The sequence below is a fragment of the Amia ocellicauda genome, chromosome 18, assembly GCF_036373705.1.
Source record: "Amia ocellicauda isolate fAmiCal2 chromosome 18, fAmiCal2.hap1, whole genome shotgun sequence".
Classification (NCBI taxonomy): Eukaryota; Metazoa; Chordata; class Actinopteri; order Amiiformes; family Amiidae; genus Amia; species Amia ocellicauda.
Window position 1 is genome coordinate 2,900,668 of NC_089867.1, and position 17,230 is coordinate 2,917,897.

Sequence of the window (17,230 nt, forward strand, 5' to 3'; positions counted from 1 at the left end):
GCCAAAAGGCACCTGAAGGTCTCTCAGACCATGAGAAACTAAACTCTTTGGCCTGAATGGCAAGCGTCATGTCTGGAGGAAACCAGGCACCGCTCATCACCTGGCCAATACCATCCCTACAGTGAAGCATGGTGGTGGCAGCATCATGCTGTGGGGATGTTTTTCAGCGGCAGGAACTGGGAGACTAGTCAGGATCGAGGGAAAGATGAATGCAGCAATGTACAGAGACATCCTTGATGAAAACCTGCTCCAGAGCACTCTGGACCTCAGACTGGGGCCAAGGTTCATCTTCCAACAGGACAACGACCCTAAGCACACAGCCAAGATAACCAAAGGAGTGGCTACAGGACAACTCTGTGAATGTCCTTGAGTGGCCCAAGCAGAGCCCAGACTTGAACCAGATTGAACATCTCTGGAGAGATCTGAAAATGGCTGTGCACCGACACTCCCCATCCAACCTGATGGAGCTTGAGAGGTCCTGTAAAGAAGAATGGGAGAAACTTCCCAAAAATAGGTGTGCCAAGCTTTTAGCATCATACTCAAAAAGACTTGAGGCTATAATTGGTGCCAAAGGTGCTTCAACAAAGTATTGAGCAAGGGCTGTGAATACTTATGTACATGTGCTTTTTTTTGTTTTTGTTTTTATTTTTAATAAATTTGCAAAGATTTCAAACAAACTTCTTTCAGGTTGTCATTATGGGGTACTGTTTGTAGAATTTTGAGGAAAATAATCAATTTTGGAATAAGGCTGTAACATAACAAAATGTGGAAAATGTGAAGCGCTGTGAATACTTTCCGGATGCACTGTACATTTCATATAAAGCATGTGCAAAGTGCAGCATAATCTGCTAATTTGGTGTTCTAAAATCAGGGTAGGTTATGATAATGTGGCATCAAATTCAGAAAAGCAAACTGAGCCTTTTAGAATCAGCAGCAGATTGACAAGCAATCCATTCCAACTAAACACCGCAAGATTAAAAGGCTAGGCTCATGTCTGTACATAGCAGATCAAAAACAGCTATTAAAACAACCACCACAAAATGTAAAAGGCAGCACCATGCTAAAGAAACTACTGTACATCTTGAATGTGATAATACAAAATATATAGCCTAGTTTGGTAGGAAAATACAAAGCTGTAAGTATATTACAGTAAAAAGAAAAGAAAAACAGGTCAGAGAACATATCCTACAAGAAGAACAAATGCATATGAAATGCACAACACTGACTCAGTGTATATATTTTCTTCGTTCTTTTTTCCACATTGTATACTTTCTATCTCTATTCCACCCTGATTCCACCAACATACCCCCCCCACCACCACCACTAAACTTTTTATCAACCTTGCTCTTTCCAAATCTCAACATATATCTTCGATGACACACTCTTGCCATAAACAACATCTATAGAGTGCCTCAGCTTTTTTCTTCCTTCCCAAGCCCTTGTCCTATAAAGGCTGTACTACTGCAAGTCTTACAACCTTTTTCAGTACCTCCTTAAAATTTGTTTAGATTACTCTTGTAAGCTATTCTGATCTTCTCTTACATTTTATGTTATTCACTGTAATGGATAGATGTATTGTTTTAGGGAGGTTGTTATCCTTGTTAAGTAGAACATTGCAGGTCAAATAATAAAGTATGTAGTAATAATATGAATAAAAATGTGTTGCTTCGCGTCACCATTACATAAAAAACAATTTTCCTGCTCCACTCACACAGACCTGTTGCAGGACTTGGATTCTTGCCGGAAAATTGCTGGTATTGAAATGCCGGCAATAACCCATTCACACAGACCTTGCCTGCAACAAAATGCCACCAAATAGCCAGAAATTGTTTCAGTGTGAAACAATATAGGTATAGGGGTATAGACAACAAAAAAACAGGAACTGATAAGAATGTCATTGAAAGACTATATTATTTTGTTTACTTTATTCCTCAGATTAGCTTGATCAAAAAACAACATAAAAGCATCTGCATAGTTGAAAAAATAGTTCTGGCTATTTCTTTGTAGGTCTTTGACTTTTTAAAGACTTTTGCATACAGATGTAATGAACAGAAAAAATTATGAACTTTTGAAGTTGTTGAAAGTATAGACCTACTGATTGTAAAAGGGACCATGCAGTTTTGGTGTCTAGCCTACAGTGAGGGAAACAAGTATTTGATCCCCTGCTGATTTTGTACGTTTGCCCACTGACAAAGAAATGATCAGTCTATAATTGTAATGGTAGGTGTATTTTAACAGTGAAGAACAGACAGAATAACAACAAAAAAATCCAGAAAAACGCATTTCAAAAAAGTTTTAAATTGATTTGCATGTTAATGAGGGAAATAAGTATTTGATCCCCTATCAATCAGCAAGATTTCTGGCTCCCAGGTGTCTTTTATACAGGTAACGAGCTGAGATTAGGAGCACTCTCTTAAAGGGAGTGCTCCTAATCTCAGCTCGTTACCTGTATAAAAGACACCTGTCCACAGAAGCAATCAATCAATCAGATTCCAAACTCTCCACCATGGCCAAGACCAAAGAGCTGTCCAAGGATGTCAGGGACAAGATTGTAGACCTACACAAGGCTGGAATGGGCTACAAGACCATCGCCAAGCAGCTTGGTGAGAAGGTGACAACAGTTGGTGCGATTATTCGCAAATGGAAGAAACACAAATAACTGTCAGTCTCCCTTGGTCTGGGGCTCCATGCAAGATCTCACCTCGTGGAGTTTCAATGATCATGAGAACGGTGAGGAATCAGCCCAGAACTACACTGGAGGATCTTGTTAATGATCTCAAGGCAGCTGGGACCATAGTCACCAAGAAAACAATTGGTAACACACTACGCCATGAAGGACTGAAATCCTGCAGTGCCCGCAAGGTCCCCCTGCTCAAGAAAGCACATGTACAGGCCCGTCTGAAGTTTGCCAACATCTGAATGATTCAGAGGAGAACTGGGTGAAAGTGTTGTGGTCAGATGAGACCAAAATCAAGCTCTTTGGCATCAACTCAACTCGCCTTGCTTGGAGGAGGAGGAATGACCCCAAAAACACCATCCCCACCATCAAACATGGAGGTGGAAACATTATGCTTTGGGGGTGTTTTTCTGCTAAGGGGACAGGACAACTGCACCACATCATAGGGACAATGGACGGGGCCATGTATCGTCAAATCTTGGGTGAGAACCTCCTTCCCTCAGCCAGGGCATTGAAAATGGGTCGTGGATGGGTATTCCAGCATGACAATGACTCAAAACACACAGCCAAGGCAACAAAGGAGTGGCTCAAGAAGAAGCACATTAAGGTCCTGGAGTGGCCTAGCCAGTCTCCAGACCTTAATCCCATAGAAAATCTGTGGAGGGAGCTGAAGGTTCGAGTTGCCAAACATCAGCCTCGAAACCTTAATGACTTGGAGAGGATCTGCAAAGAGGAGTGGGACAAAATCCCTCCTGAGATGTGTGCAAACCTGGTGGCCAACTACAAGAAACGTCTGACCTCTGTGATTGCCAACAAGGGTTTTGCCACCAAGTACTAAGTCGAAGGGGTCAAATACTTATTTCCCTCATTAACATGCAAATCAATTTATAACTTTTTTGAAATGCGTTTTTCTGGATTTTTTTGTTGTTATTCTGTCTCTCACTGTTAAAATACACCTACCATTAAAATTATAGACTGATCATTTCTTTGTCAGTGGGCAAACGTACAAAATCTGCAGGGGATCAAATACTTTTTTCCCCTCACTGTATATGATGGCAGTTAGTGAATCAGGTATAATGTATAAAACATAAAAAAAGACAACAGAGCTCCTTTAACCAAACAGAACAAAAAAATATAGAAATTAGGATTTGCAATATGTGGCAACACTGAATAAAATTAGGTGTTTAGTTAGATCCTCTGAGAAGCACCATAATTGGCAAGAAGTGACATTTTGCTACAATCACAGTCCCAATAGCTTGATAAGAAATTAAATCAATATGGATATTTGTAATTTTCTTTTCCCAAGACGTAGGCGATAGAAAGGCAATTAAATTCAAAGGAGCTGTATATTTCTTGCTTCATCTTATATCTGCTTTGATAATGGTTTCCCTAGGTAACATTTCTTTTCAAAACAAGCAGCTGTTTCAGAGAGGGAAAAAAAAAAAAAAAACGGAGAGAGAGAAAATGTAAAATGTACAAGTGCATATTTCGGGGAAAAAGAAAGATTAAAATATAAACTTATTAAAATGGACTGCACTTTGATCCCCTGAGAATTGTCCTTCTTTGCCGATAATCTTGCCCGGTCGGGGGCCATTACGACAAATAAAAGTAAAATGAGAGATCTTCACAGAACCTTTAAAGTGTAAACCAGGATTATAGTTGGTCACTCACCACAAAGAAACAAAGATGCTCAAAGGCTTAAAGGGGAACTGCACCAAAATATTCACAGAATACGTTTCTACTTATAGAATAACCTGAGAAACAATGGGATTACAGTGTAGTTCCCCTTTAATATGTATTTTGCATCCTATTGTCATCTTACAAAGTCACACAGAGTCACACAGAGCTGGCACCTTTCTCAAACAAACACAGAGTTATCCTGCCAATCAGGACACAAAATACTTGTTCATGATGTTGTGGATCATAGAAATGAATTAGGGGGGGGATCTCAGATGATGTACAATAAGGCTTTCCAAGACATTCCAGTTCGGTTTGTAGGCGACCCGAAATCACCAGTTTCTAAAGACTGGGAACACAAGTTAGGTATTGATTATTTAAACAAGTCACTTATTCAATGAACGGAAACCTGATAGTTTTGACCAGTAATACCTGCTAGACTGGGGCTCTGAAGAACCAGTGCTGGATGCCATTGGTCTACAACAGATCAATGATGAATGTAATTAGGTCATTCTCTAAAATAAAGCCAATGTATACCTGATGTTTGAAAATTTGTTATAGATTTAATCCCATTTAGGATAGTGTGATCCTAACACATTATTAATTTAAGAGGACATATAAACAGACTCCATTCATAGCACTTTATTACACTGCCACCAAAACTGCTCAGAACATGTGTGAGATCACTTTTAACCCAGGGGACCCATAAAGTAAGCAGCAATGGGAAAGGTTTGATTTAAAACTGGGCTAACTTACTGACAGTAGTTGGAAAATTATATTCTATCTAGTTTAAAAAAAAAAAGGATTTAATAGGCTTTACAGTTCAATGTCATCTTCTTCACACATTAATATTCTGACAAAGCAGGGCATCACTCATGTTGTACACTGCCCCCTCTTTCCTAAAGTGCTCTAGCTGTATATACAAAACATTTCACACAGATGAGTCATTTTCACCCTCGCTCCATGTCTGCTACACTGGCATACTTCAGCTTTTTTGAAAGAAAGAAACAAAAAGAAAAAGTATATACAATTCAAATGTTCAAGAGTTGCCTGAAAGTATTGTACTCTATGTGAATTTAAACAGGTTGTTACTGGAAATTATGGAAATGACATTTTTATATAAAAACTAAAAATAATCCTAAGTAATCCATCATGCCAATGATAAAAATGACAGTTCTATCATACAACTTTTTGATTTAACAAATTGCCACTGTGTGAAGAGCTTCTTTGCATTTGTTCTCCATAAAAAAATAAAATAAAATAAAATATGGTACATTTTTTAACACGATCCCCTTCCCCATAGGACTCTAAACAGGAACACTATCCTGGACAACATCCTTAGCAGTTCGGGATCCTGACTAATATGCTGTTAATGAACAAGATCCTATTCAATATAGACTTGTACCTGAAGAGGATTCTGTTTAAATATCTTGTACAGGAACAGATGCATATCAATTAGGTATACAATAACAGGATCACAGCCACAATCCTGTAAGTATTATGATCCTATTTAGGACTACACTTAAAATTGATTTTCTATAGGATCCCAAACTATACAGGAGGAAATCGTATTTGCATGAACACAAACAAACAGAAACTTAAATTCAAAATCACACTACAACAGTTTTTAATGTATTTACTTTGCAGAGGCCTTTATCTAGGATGACCAACATGATATACAAGCAAAATCAATATGTGTAGCAATGTCTGAAACAATATCACTGAATACAGTTAGTTAATAACTTAAAGAGCATTTAAAATGTAGCAGTTAAGTGCATGTTCTATTCTGAGTATATAAAAACCAAGGAAAGGTCAAGTTATACATGAGCATGCAGGTAAGTGAACATTCTTGGAACTTAATAACACTGGTGGAGATAAAAGGGTAGGCGAGCAGATGTGGTAAGTGCAGCTGTGATCAAAATTCTTATGAAGATCATAACAGTGGACATAGTGAATGATGTCTACAGTGTAGCCTAAAGCATGTTAGGCGTTAACTTTTTCTTTTTAATCTTATTTCATAGGTTTGAAATGTTTTATAGGATCCTACACAGTATCTTCAAAACTCACTGCAGGATCCAACCCAATCAGCTAAAGGACAGCTCCAGCTTCATAGAAGATCATGGACTGGGCTGATGCCATGTTTAAGTTAGCATTTTGAGCCACTGGGGGAAATCTGGAACAGGCCTTGTGTATTTCCTCTCTCAGGTTCCTATAGGATCTTGCACAATATCCTACAAGATCTTACAGGATCTTGTCAAGATTTCTACCAGGGACAACCGTTTATATTTATTGGTCCAAATTAATTAATCAAATACAAATCTGTTTTTAATTAGAAATTTCACTGCATTGCATCATTGGAATAATGAGGCAATGAATAGACTATATATTAAAACTCCACCCTATAATGAATCAATCTTTACTGCTGGTGAAGTGAAAACATTAAAATAATGTCACACAGATCTATTCAACTTAAACTGTACTTTAACTGGTGTACCATACACAATGCTTTATGGTGAACAGCTTGACTTGTTATTTTAAAAACAGCAGCAAATTGGTTCTGTAGGGTCATTTGTCAGCTTCAATTAAAATAACAATTTGCTATTCCTAAACTGGTTGCTTCCAATCAAGAACAGCTTTGCCTTCCTTAATTCAGTAATTAATTAAGATTAGTAAAAGAATGTACATTAAACTATAAGCTATGTATTTATCAATGCTATTTGAAGACTATTTGAATTGAGGTAAGACAGGATGTAGGCTACATAAACATTTGGTTCTGAATGGTTTCTATATATACTTTGCACATAATGAATAAAAATCAAACTAAACAAAAAAGTGACTTCTGAGCAGTGAGTAAGGTGACATTACTTCCAGTTGCAGTTGCATTGTCTCTCCCTCTGCATTTCATCAGACAAACACCTGTCAGCTCAGCTCAACAGAAACTTTGCTTGGAAATGTGTTTCAGTCCAGCAATAACATTGACTCAAGTAGATAACATTTATTTCAGTAGCAAAACTTTACTGGATAATATTTATGTCCAGATGTTTTTCTTATATTATTCAGTCACGCAATGCACTGTTATGTTTATGTGGGGAATTCAGAGTTTTCAGATAATTCATGCGCGAAATGGTGAATTTCTTTATATATTTAATAAATTGGTCAATTTGATGGGTTTTGGTGCTTGTGCTAGGTAATCTAATATGAAATGTCAGCACATGTACTAAATATACCCTATGCTGGCAAAAAAATTGATTGCTATTGGGAGCCACATGTTAGATCTTAAAGAGCTGCAGGCTGCCGACCCCTAGACTAGGCCTACAATGGTATTTGTGTATGTCAAGTAAGCGGAACAAGTTCACAATGTGAGTGATGAAGTGTTGTTTACAGAACAGACTAAAACTCACATATATGAGAATGTTTGCTATTGTTGACATGTCAAATTGTTCAGATTTTCCTATCACTTCCTCCATCCTGTGCGAACAGTAATAAAATTCTGACAGGTTTCCTTATCCCCCTTTTTCTCTGACTTTTTTCAAGAATGCTCAGATTACAAACACAACTATAACCTAGAATAAATGTCAGATTAACGCAGGTGGTACAGAACATCCTGCTGGTAATTTTCCACCAAATCCCCCACAATGTGACCTTATTTTGAATTAGGTGCACCACTCACAGTGGGAGGCCCAGGAAACATGAGTGTATGTCTGATGAAGAATTACAGAATGACACAGGCCCCTCTATCACACCAATATGAGGAAGTGTAGTTAAGATATTACCAAACAAATGACTGTAACAATTCAAAATTAAAGGGCAATTAAAAAAAATATATGCAAGGCCACCAAACATATTCAGATGACCTTTCCACTGACATAACATAATTGCTGAAAGAGCATCTCACATCATCAAAAGGGAAATGTACTTTTTGCATTAAGCCAACTTTCAAAAAGGCAGCTGTTGAACAACACGGAGGAGAAATCACATGCTGTTTCTGTTGTCTAATTCTATTGTATGCCCTACTATTGCTATCAGGTTTTCACAAATGGAAACAAAACTGATTATTTGATTTAGGTTAGCTAGACTATGGAGAATCAGATAATACACTCATAATGAACACACAAAAAACTTGTGTACTTATAGAAATGTTTTCTACATCAGTTCTATGCAGTTAACCTAGATTATTATTATGGGATTGCATTTTGCACTGGGATTATGGTTTACTTTTCATCTCTCCCCAAAGATTTGTATTGGTTTCCATGTCTTTCTTCAATGAGGAAAAAGGTCTGACTAACATTACTCAAGATTGGGTAATGCACTGCATCTGTGAGACTATTTACTGTAATTGTAAATCAGCTAAATAGTACTTTTAGTCTAGTATCCAAAACTATACAGGAGCGATACTCTGGATATCTTATCAGGCAGTGGACAATCACAAACAAAAATCAGTCAGTAAACATTACCAGTCTCTTTCATAACATTATGGGACTGTGCAAAAATGTAATCACATCATCATCAAAATCTGTTTACCACCAAGCTTGCAGAAATTGTCTGATGATGTTATTGCAGCCTATTAAACCAATGAAAGAGCTGAAATACTTAAAGTATTTGCTGCAGAGAACAAAGTGAAACCAACAGAAAAACCTAGAATATTCCTCTTTTAAATATGTTCTTTAAGGTGACAGGAAAATAAAACTGTCACATTAAATGAGAATCCACACAACAAGAATGTGTCAAGTTAAGAGACGAGGGGAGGTAGCACCATTTTACAGCTCTCTTACCATGTCTAGGCTAAATCACTATTCACACTATCCCTACCTTCAAAATATCCCATTTTCTAGTCACTATAAAACATATTGCACAAAAACATTTTGGAATGCAATACATATAATCACCTATCATGCAATGAGATGAAAATGTAAGAAAATTGGAAATTATCCAGACCACCTGACAAACATACTTATTTTATTAGGCCTAGGACTGAAAATCACCTTTAATTGGGTGAAACTCTGTTGAAATTATTAAAACAAAAATCTATGTTTTCCAAAAAATGTGGATGCTGGGTGTGTGTGCATGTGTGTGTGTGTGTGTGTGTGTGTGTGTGTGTGTGTATAGAAAGGAGAACAAGCTGTTCAGTCAATCTGTGTCTGTACAGTAAAAAAAAATCACAATAGTCGCAAAGGTCTGATTGACACAACTGAAAACAAAACCAAGAGTGTGAGCGAGTCAAGTGTCACATGATCAAGATCAGATGGTGGGTGAACTGGATGAGGAAGTATGTGCCAACACCACACCACAATCCACCTGCAATCAAACTTTTCTACATTTACAGCCCCCGCCACCCACCTGCCAAAAGAAAAATTCTGAAAAGTACCATTGAAGACTTGCAACACTATATCTGTCGTTGTGTTTTACCTTAATAAAGGTTAGACAGTTTTGGAGATATTCAAATGCTTTGAACACTAAGCATTTTCTTAATATCAAATCCTCAGGTAAAGGGTAGCCTTAATATCACAAAATGCAGTACCCTACAGCATGTGATGTGCGGATGTCTTGGTGAAAAATTCACAACAGAGAGCCTGTGTTTCTCAAGCTATAATGTCCTTACAGCACAAGTGATTGTTGACAAAAACATACAAATAAAAAATGAGACATCCACAGAAACCAAGTGATGGGTGTGAATCAAATGGTAAATACTATAGTCTCTAGTACATAATCTATTATTGTTATTACACTTGTTGGTTTAAATAAAGTTGCTATGGTTTGTGCTGCTTTGATGATTGCATGATTTGCACAAAACATTATGACCCAGTCTGACTCAGATTCAGAAATTGATAGCAGGCTGAACAAATGATAATGCAAAAGTACATAGCCATAAACAGAAATGAACCCTTAAGTTATGCATCATCAGATATGGTTATCCTCAAAAGCCTCATACTGAAAGGAAATAGGCCTATATTGTTTCTGAATCAGACCGAGGGTGTATCCTCTACATATCAAAACTAACAAAATCAGCTAGAGCCAGTATTGAAAACAAAGTGTTGCCAAAAATACAAGTATAAATACAAAAGCCTATATACTGATGTCATACTAAGCTTCTCCAAACAGACAACTGTTCTACCCCACAGTCATTATAAACTGGCTTGAAATTAAAACTATTTCAATTAGTGTCTAATGCAGAGATGTGACAAAAACAGAAGATATAATGTAACTGACTATTCTGAAAAGTCTATTGAATTTAATTACATTGTTTACTAATTCCTTCCAATAATTAATAAGAAAACAAAACAAAAAAAAACGTATCTGCTTTTATTAAATCCCCCACCCCCACTTTCATCAGGGTGAAGAAATGTGGAAGCTATTGACAACATAGGGCCAAATTCATGAAACATTTACTGTTGTGTTTCACTATTTCTGTATTAAACACTTATTTTAACACTTATTCCACACTAGGGTAAATATGCTCTGCACATTAGGACTGTCCATTTCATTGAGAAAATTGCCCTCACACTGTACTTATATACACCACACCTAAGTATATTTATAAACAGACAAAGCTCCTTAATAACTATGCTGATAAAAGCATTCTACTCAGAGTACAAGCTGGCCCTGCAGTCTAGAGATCATTGGTTCACATTTGGTCTATGGCATACCAAGTTGTAGCTGGGATTTCCCACACTGTCATGGTTGGATGGTCTAGAGTCAGCCAGGCTTTGCAGAACGTGTAGCATGGCAGCCTGTCAGCCTGCAATTGTATCAGTAAGGGCTGCATTTGTCCTCCCTATGATGCTGTAGGTCTGGTGCTTGTACTGTGGACTTGCAGTGTGTAAAGAAGTGGATGCTTGAGCAGTGAATGTTTCAGTGTGTGTGTGATAGCTGCCTTCAACCTTCCTGCCTTAGTACAGGAGTCATAGCAGTGAGCTTAATTCAACTGGTTAATCCAAGTTGGTGGCATATAAAAGACAAAAAATATTACAAATTCATGTTCAAATTCATGTATAAGCCAAGAGCAATTCTGCAATTCTATTTTCACCAGACCGACCAACACACATTTAGAAAAAACTAAAAGATAGCATCTTCTGCCAATATAAATCTATATCCAAACAAAGATTCTAATTAAAATAACTGTAATTGATGATCCGTGGCAAGAAAAAAAGCTATTATGTTGCTGCCTACAAGTGTTAAGTCAGTTATCCTCTTCAGAGAAAGGGTGTCCATCCATGGAGGAAAAATCTATGCATTACTTATCCCTGGACAAAGCATCTTGTATTATCTTGTTTTTGTGAAAGTTACATTTCAAGGAATTCATTGAGTGTTGTGAGTGCAAGGAATTGTTCACACCATAGCTGTGTGTAATACAGTGTGAAAGGTTGTATCCAACTTTCAAATGGCTAGCTGGAAGTGTAACTAAGAGTGGGCGTTTATCAGGAATGCTACTCAAAACTTCAACCTCTCACCAGCTGGCCAAAGACTGTCATCACTGCGTCCAAGTGCCAAAGGAAAAGAACATCTCAGCCACTATAAAACTGTGGCTGCTAAAACTGCTTTTGCGCATTGATACATTGTGCCTTATGTACTGACCAACCAGTTAAACCAGTAAACCAGTTGAGATAAAATGGATTACATTCAAATGACAAAACATTACAAAACACAAAGCTTTTTGTGTGTGTGTGTAATATTAGACTGACAATTTTCATTCTATTTGATATAAGGTCGTCGATGCGTGCAAACAATTAAATTGAAATGGACTCAAACTGCAACCCATTTTGACAGATTTTGACCAATGTTCTAATTACTTCTGGCAGGACAGGATTAGAAATGTAATTGCATGTCAACGTGTGCATAATAGCCAAAGATAAATACAGTTGCAAGCAATGTCATTGAACTACTGTAACCCTTTTTAGTTTGCATGTGATCATGAAGATCGTTTAGCAACATTGATGATAGCATTTGAACACGCCTCTCATTTTGACCTGGCCATACAGTCACGTGGTTCTGAACAAACAAACATTTTCCAATTTAAAACAAGTCGCTGGTTTTATTTTTGGTTCTATCGCTCAGTGGTATTTTTCCACAGGAGAAAACAATAAAGCTCACTACATTCATTTAAATATTATACAATACTCTTAATATGTGCACAAACGGTCTGTGTCTTACTGGCGATTTAATTGAACCAGAGGTCGCGTGCGTGTAGCGCAGATTTCCACAGTTCTGCGCGGCTCCACCAATGGGGTGTCTGGGATTCTGCAGATCTGCGCAACACTAACACGACCCTGCATCTAGGTAAGTGGATCACTTTGCCAAGTGTACGTAACATTACTACTGCCTGTTGCAGAGTTTGAGTGTAATCACGCAGACTGTAGTTGCATGTTGCAACATGTTCGAAGTTCAACGACACACGTACATTTAAGAAAGTCGTCATGTTATGACACAGGTGCCCAATATAACGTAATACGTCGCGGCAACGTTGTGTGTTAGTTAGTGCCTTCCATTCCAACAAGGTTCATTTCATTTTAGAAACTGCAAATGTGTGCGTTTCTGCTTTTCCTGTATCACACTCTCTTCAGACCCATCGACATGCAACAAATCACAAACACGACTTTCTCCTGGTTTCAGTACTTACTCCCAAACCCCTCAGAGAAGAGGGCGGTTGCTTCAATGAAAGAGAGCGAAAAAGCAAAAGGAAACTTTCTCCCGTGACCTGTCTATACCACTTAAAACTGTTGCTTCTCTATCCCACCCGACACGGCATCCGCTTTTGTGCAAACCGGCCGCAACACAACACGTATAGCAATGAGTTTGTTTTTAGAAGACAACTTACTTTGGTCTATTTCGGTCTTATGTGAATGCGATCTTGGAGAATCGGTGTAAAACGGCTCGTTTACAATCTCGGGGATACAAGTATTTAGAGGAGATCACTGCTTGAATTATGTCTGTCTGCTGGGCATAGTGAAAAGAAAATGTAAGACGCTTCTAATGACGTCACGCTGTTGCTAAGAGGGAGGGTGCAGTGTATATAGCATGCCAACTGTTTCTAAATCAAGTGAAGCACCGGCAGGAGACAGATCAATATATCTCAAGTGTCTTTTATTGGAATAAAAGCATGTTGTGACTTTTCTCAATAACTATTCTGTGAGCCCTGCAGTCCTTTGACCTTTTTTTAGCCCACTGTGTTTTGTGGAATCGAATTCCACTAGCAAGACTCTTTTTCTATACGTTTTTTTTTTAATGTGCATAAATAAACGATCACACTTTAAACTTTTAAACCCATTGATAAAATGCTTTATTGTAGATTGTCTTCAGACATTACTAAAAATATTATTATTATTATTGTTGTTATTGTCAACAGTAATAACAACGACAACGCTTTGCTAAAGTGAAATTAATGTATTAATATTATTTATAGGTACACTCAATGTATAATTGTTCCCTGATTCAGGGTATGTTTCAACAAAAAGTGTGCATATAATGCCTTCCATATACAGATGTCAGAGCCATGGGATAATGTAATAAAATAGTAAATAGAGATACCACCATCTAGTGGAGGAAAGGGTTTACAATACTGTGCACAACAATATAAAATAGTTATTAATGGTAAAAGTGATTAATAATATTATGCTTTACTTTACCTCATGTAACTGTACACAGTGTTTATAATGTTGTGTAATGATTTATGTTGACCAGACTTTACAGTTGTACAAACAAGTTTACAAGTTTATCCCAGTTTAATGTATATTGAGACACTATATGCATATCATTTCACATTTCTTGTCTGCCTTTCACTCCATTCCTATAATAAAAACAAGGCATTTCATGTATATGTATTGTAAAAAGGGCATCTCATTTCTGTTACTATTACTTTATCACCATAGGCTCATAGCACTTTTTTGTTTTGTTTTTTGTTTTACAATTATAATTTCCAATTTTGTGTTCCATTTACTGATGATTCAAATGCTGAACAGGTAAATTGCAATTTGCCGTTCAAAAATACTCCATGTCCACTTACCTGCCTGCAATCAGCCTGAATATGGAAGTGGAATAGAAAATAACTGTGTAAGAAACAGAGACACAGAGAATATGATCAATGTGGTATGAAAAGACAAAAGCCTGGTCTGGAGTGATACTTATACATCAAATCTTCAAGGTTTAGTTAAAATGACAAATGGACTCTGTTTCAAATGTGTAGGTGCTATGACCTTTTTAAAGGTAATAGAAAATGTATCCATGAGCATTGAAAAGGATAACTTAACACCAAAATATGTTTGATTTGGTTTGTTGTCTCTCACTGATTGTAAAATGTGTTTTAATGGAAATAATCATTCATTTCTCTTGATCTCACAAGTGAAAGAACCCCTGATGCATAGATTATTTTTATTTTTAAATCCTCACTTTAGATGTTAATGATAAATATTTATGGCCTACTTATACATTTTACAGGAGTCATCATTGCAAATTAAAGCCTGTTTTTTTTTTTTTTAGCTCAAGTGCTCAATTACCTACAATCAGCCTCTCTACATCCTGTGAAGAAGCCTAATGTGAATAATAACAATTGCTTTTAGTAGCCCGTCACAAATACATGAACTAAATTTTAAAGGCAAATTGCATTTTTAGAGATGGAAGTTATCCATTCATTTTCGTGCAATAAAAACAAAATGTACAGTTTTTTATATAAGGAAAAGCTCACAACATTCGAGCTCTTACAAGTTACCTGAAAATTATAAAGTGGGAATTACTGAGTTAGGGAATAGATAAATAAATATCCAGCAGATGGCACATAAGCACCACAGAAACACTGAGGGGAAATATAAACTGACATTTCTTTTCATGTGCATAGTCTTTCTGTTCCTGTCATATGGAAATAGCATTAATCTCTCTGTGCCTAGAAATATCAAGTGAAAGACAAACATTTTATACTGTTTTGCTTATTTTGTTGCATTTTTGATAAATATGTATGTATTGATATATAAAGCTGTGTATATGTGTTTATGAATAGACATGTACCAAGTCCATCTTTGAATATAAAGATAATTGTGACCAAACAGATGCATTTTCATGTATTTTATAATGATGTAGATGATGTAGGTGAACTTTAATGTAACATTGACCAATGTACATTTTCAGTACTTTTTTAAAATGTAGTTTTAAAAATAAATCATTGTGTAAGTACATGTCTTAGAAAACCCTTTAAATACCTGATAAGACCAACTAAGTAGGATATGACGGTGAGATTGGGAACCAGTGAAGCAATACCAACAACTTCCTAATAAACTGTAATCCTAAACTATCCCCTATAACTGCTGGGAAGATGTATTTAAAATAGTGATGCTTTACTTCCTGGAACTGGGTTGTTTGTGCAGAGGGGAAAGCTATGAGATCAGATTTGTAAAACAACAACAATAGCAGCAGTAACAATGAAAACCCCACCGATTTTGGTAAAACGTGTCACACAAAGGCAGCACTAAAGACAACATGAAGGGTAAGAGAGTAGGTGCAGTCCCTGGGGAATCAATGCTCTGCAAAAAGGCCACTTCTCTGCCTGTAATATGAACACCAGCAATATTAAACGATCAAAGTAATTTACTTTAAAGCTGTTTACTGGACTATTGGATTAGTTCAGGAGAAGAAGAAAAAAGAAAAACAGGCCACTAAAAATAAATGAATTCATTGTCTGGGAGGCGATGCCAAGAAGTGATGATGAGTGAATTGTTAGTAATTTTGGGTAATTATAGGAAATTCCCTCTTGGATTTTTTTTTTTTTTTTTTTTTAATATCTGGCTTGTTGCAGATGGAGATTTATGATTCCTTCAATGTGGTGTAAGTAGGTAAATAACGTTATTATGCTTATTATTTAAAATAAGTAGTTTAGTGCAGATACAGATTTTGTGATTCCCTCAATATGGTGTCAAGTATGTAAATAACAGATATGTTAAAGCATTTATGCAAAACAGCCTGCAATGTATACAAGGGCTGGCACATATTTCTTTCAGTCAAAGGGGCTGGATAAGACATCTTGACACTGTCTGTCTTCTTGATAAGTGAAAGCCGAAGTAGATTCTGTTTGCACTCCCACACAGCGCATTTACTCCCTTGCTTGTGTTTCGAAAACATCAGTGAAATCAAAGCCCTCTCGTAGACAAGCAATCACAAATACACGCACACCGAAAAAGAAAGCCCGATCCAGAACTGCCACTTACAAAGCTTGTTTTGTTCGATCAATCCAGTTACTGTATGGAGGCATCATCTGAAACTGCTGTGTGTTACCTGTTAGTATTCATGATCATTCAGCAAAGTTATTCTACACATAGAAGCTGTGCTGCACTTCACCATTGACCAGGTGCAGTTCTATAGGTAATATATCTCTAGGGGCACTATTTCCAAAGTATGGCACCCAACATCAGCCTTTTGTGGGGTTGGATATGAGTAAAAACTTCATTTTACCACAATGGGGTCACCTCACAATACATATCATTTTCTCTTGTTCACCCTTTACTGTTCTGAAAAGTTTTCACTGAGAGGACTTCCTGGTCATGAATGAGCAATCTGTTGGTCTACATCTTTCTCTGCTCTGCAGATAACCTTTTCACTTTTTAAATGACTGTCACTGTCATTTCTGCCAAGCTTCCAGTGAGTAACAGTGCAGAGACTGGTGTCTGTGTGGCCTTTGGTTGTGTGGCTTGCTCTTGATGGCTGTAACATGAATGGTTTTATAACAGGATGTAGTTATGACATCTACATTAAAGACTATGAAACAAAACAACTACATTTTATGTTATTCTCAAATGGCCAACGAGAGCATGTTATCTGAATTACAAGTGAGTATTTACCAGTGAAAGTGTTATTTTCACTCTCTGACTCATACAAACACACATCACTGAAAATAATTCC

At 36.9% G+C, this 17,230-nt stretch overlaps 1 protein-coding gene across 1 annotated transcript in view; it reads right to left on the reverse strand.

Moving 5' to 3' along the window:
* Positions 1-13,301, reverse strand: part of LOC136713371 (neurocalcin-delta) — a 90,984-nt gene extending 77,683 nt beyond the window's left edge. Inside the window, exon 1 of the mRNA XM_066690400.1 lies at positions 13,167-13,301. The gene's annotated coding sequence lies outside the window, so the exon portion shown is untranslated. The remainder of the gene's footprint in view (positions 1-13,166) is intronic.
* Positions 13,302-17,230: the final 3,929 nt, after the last annotated feature.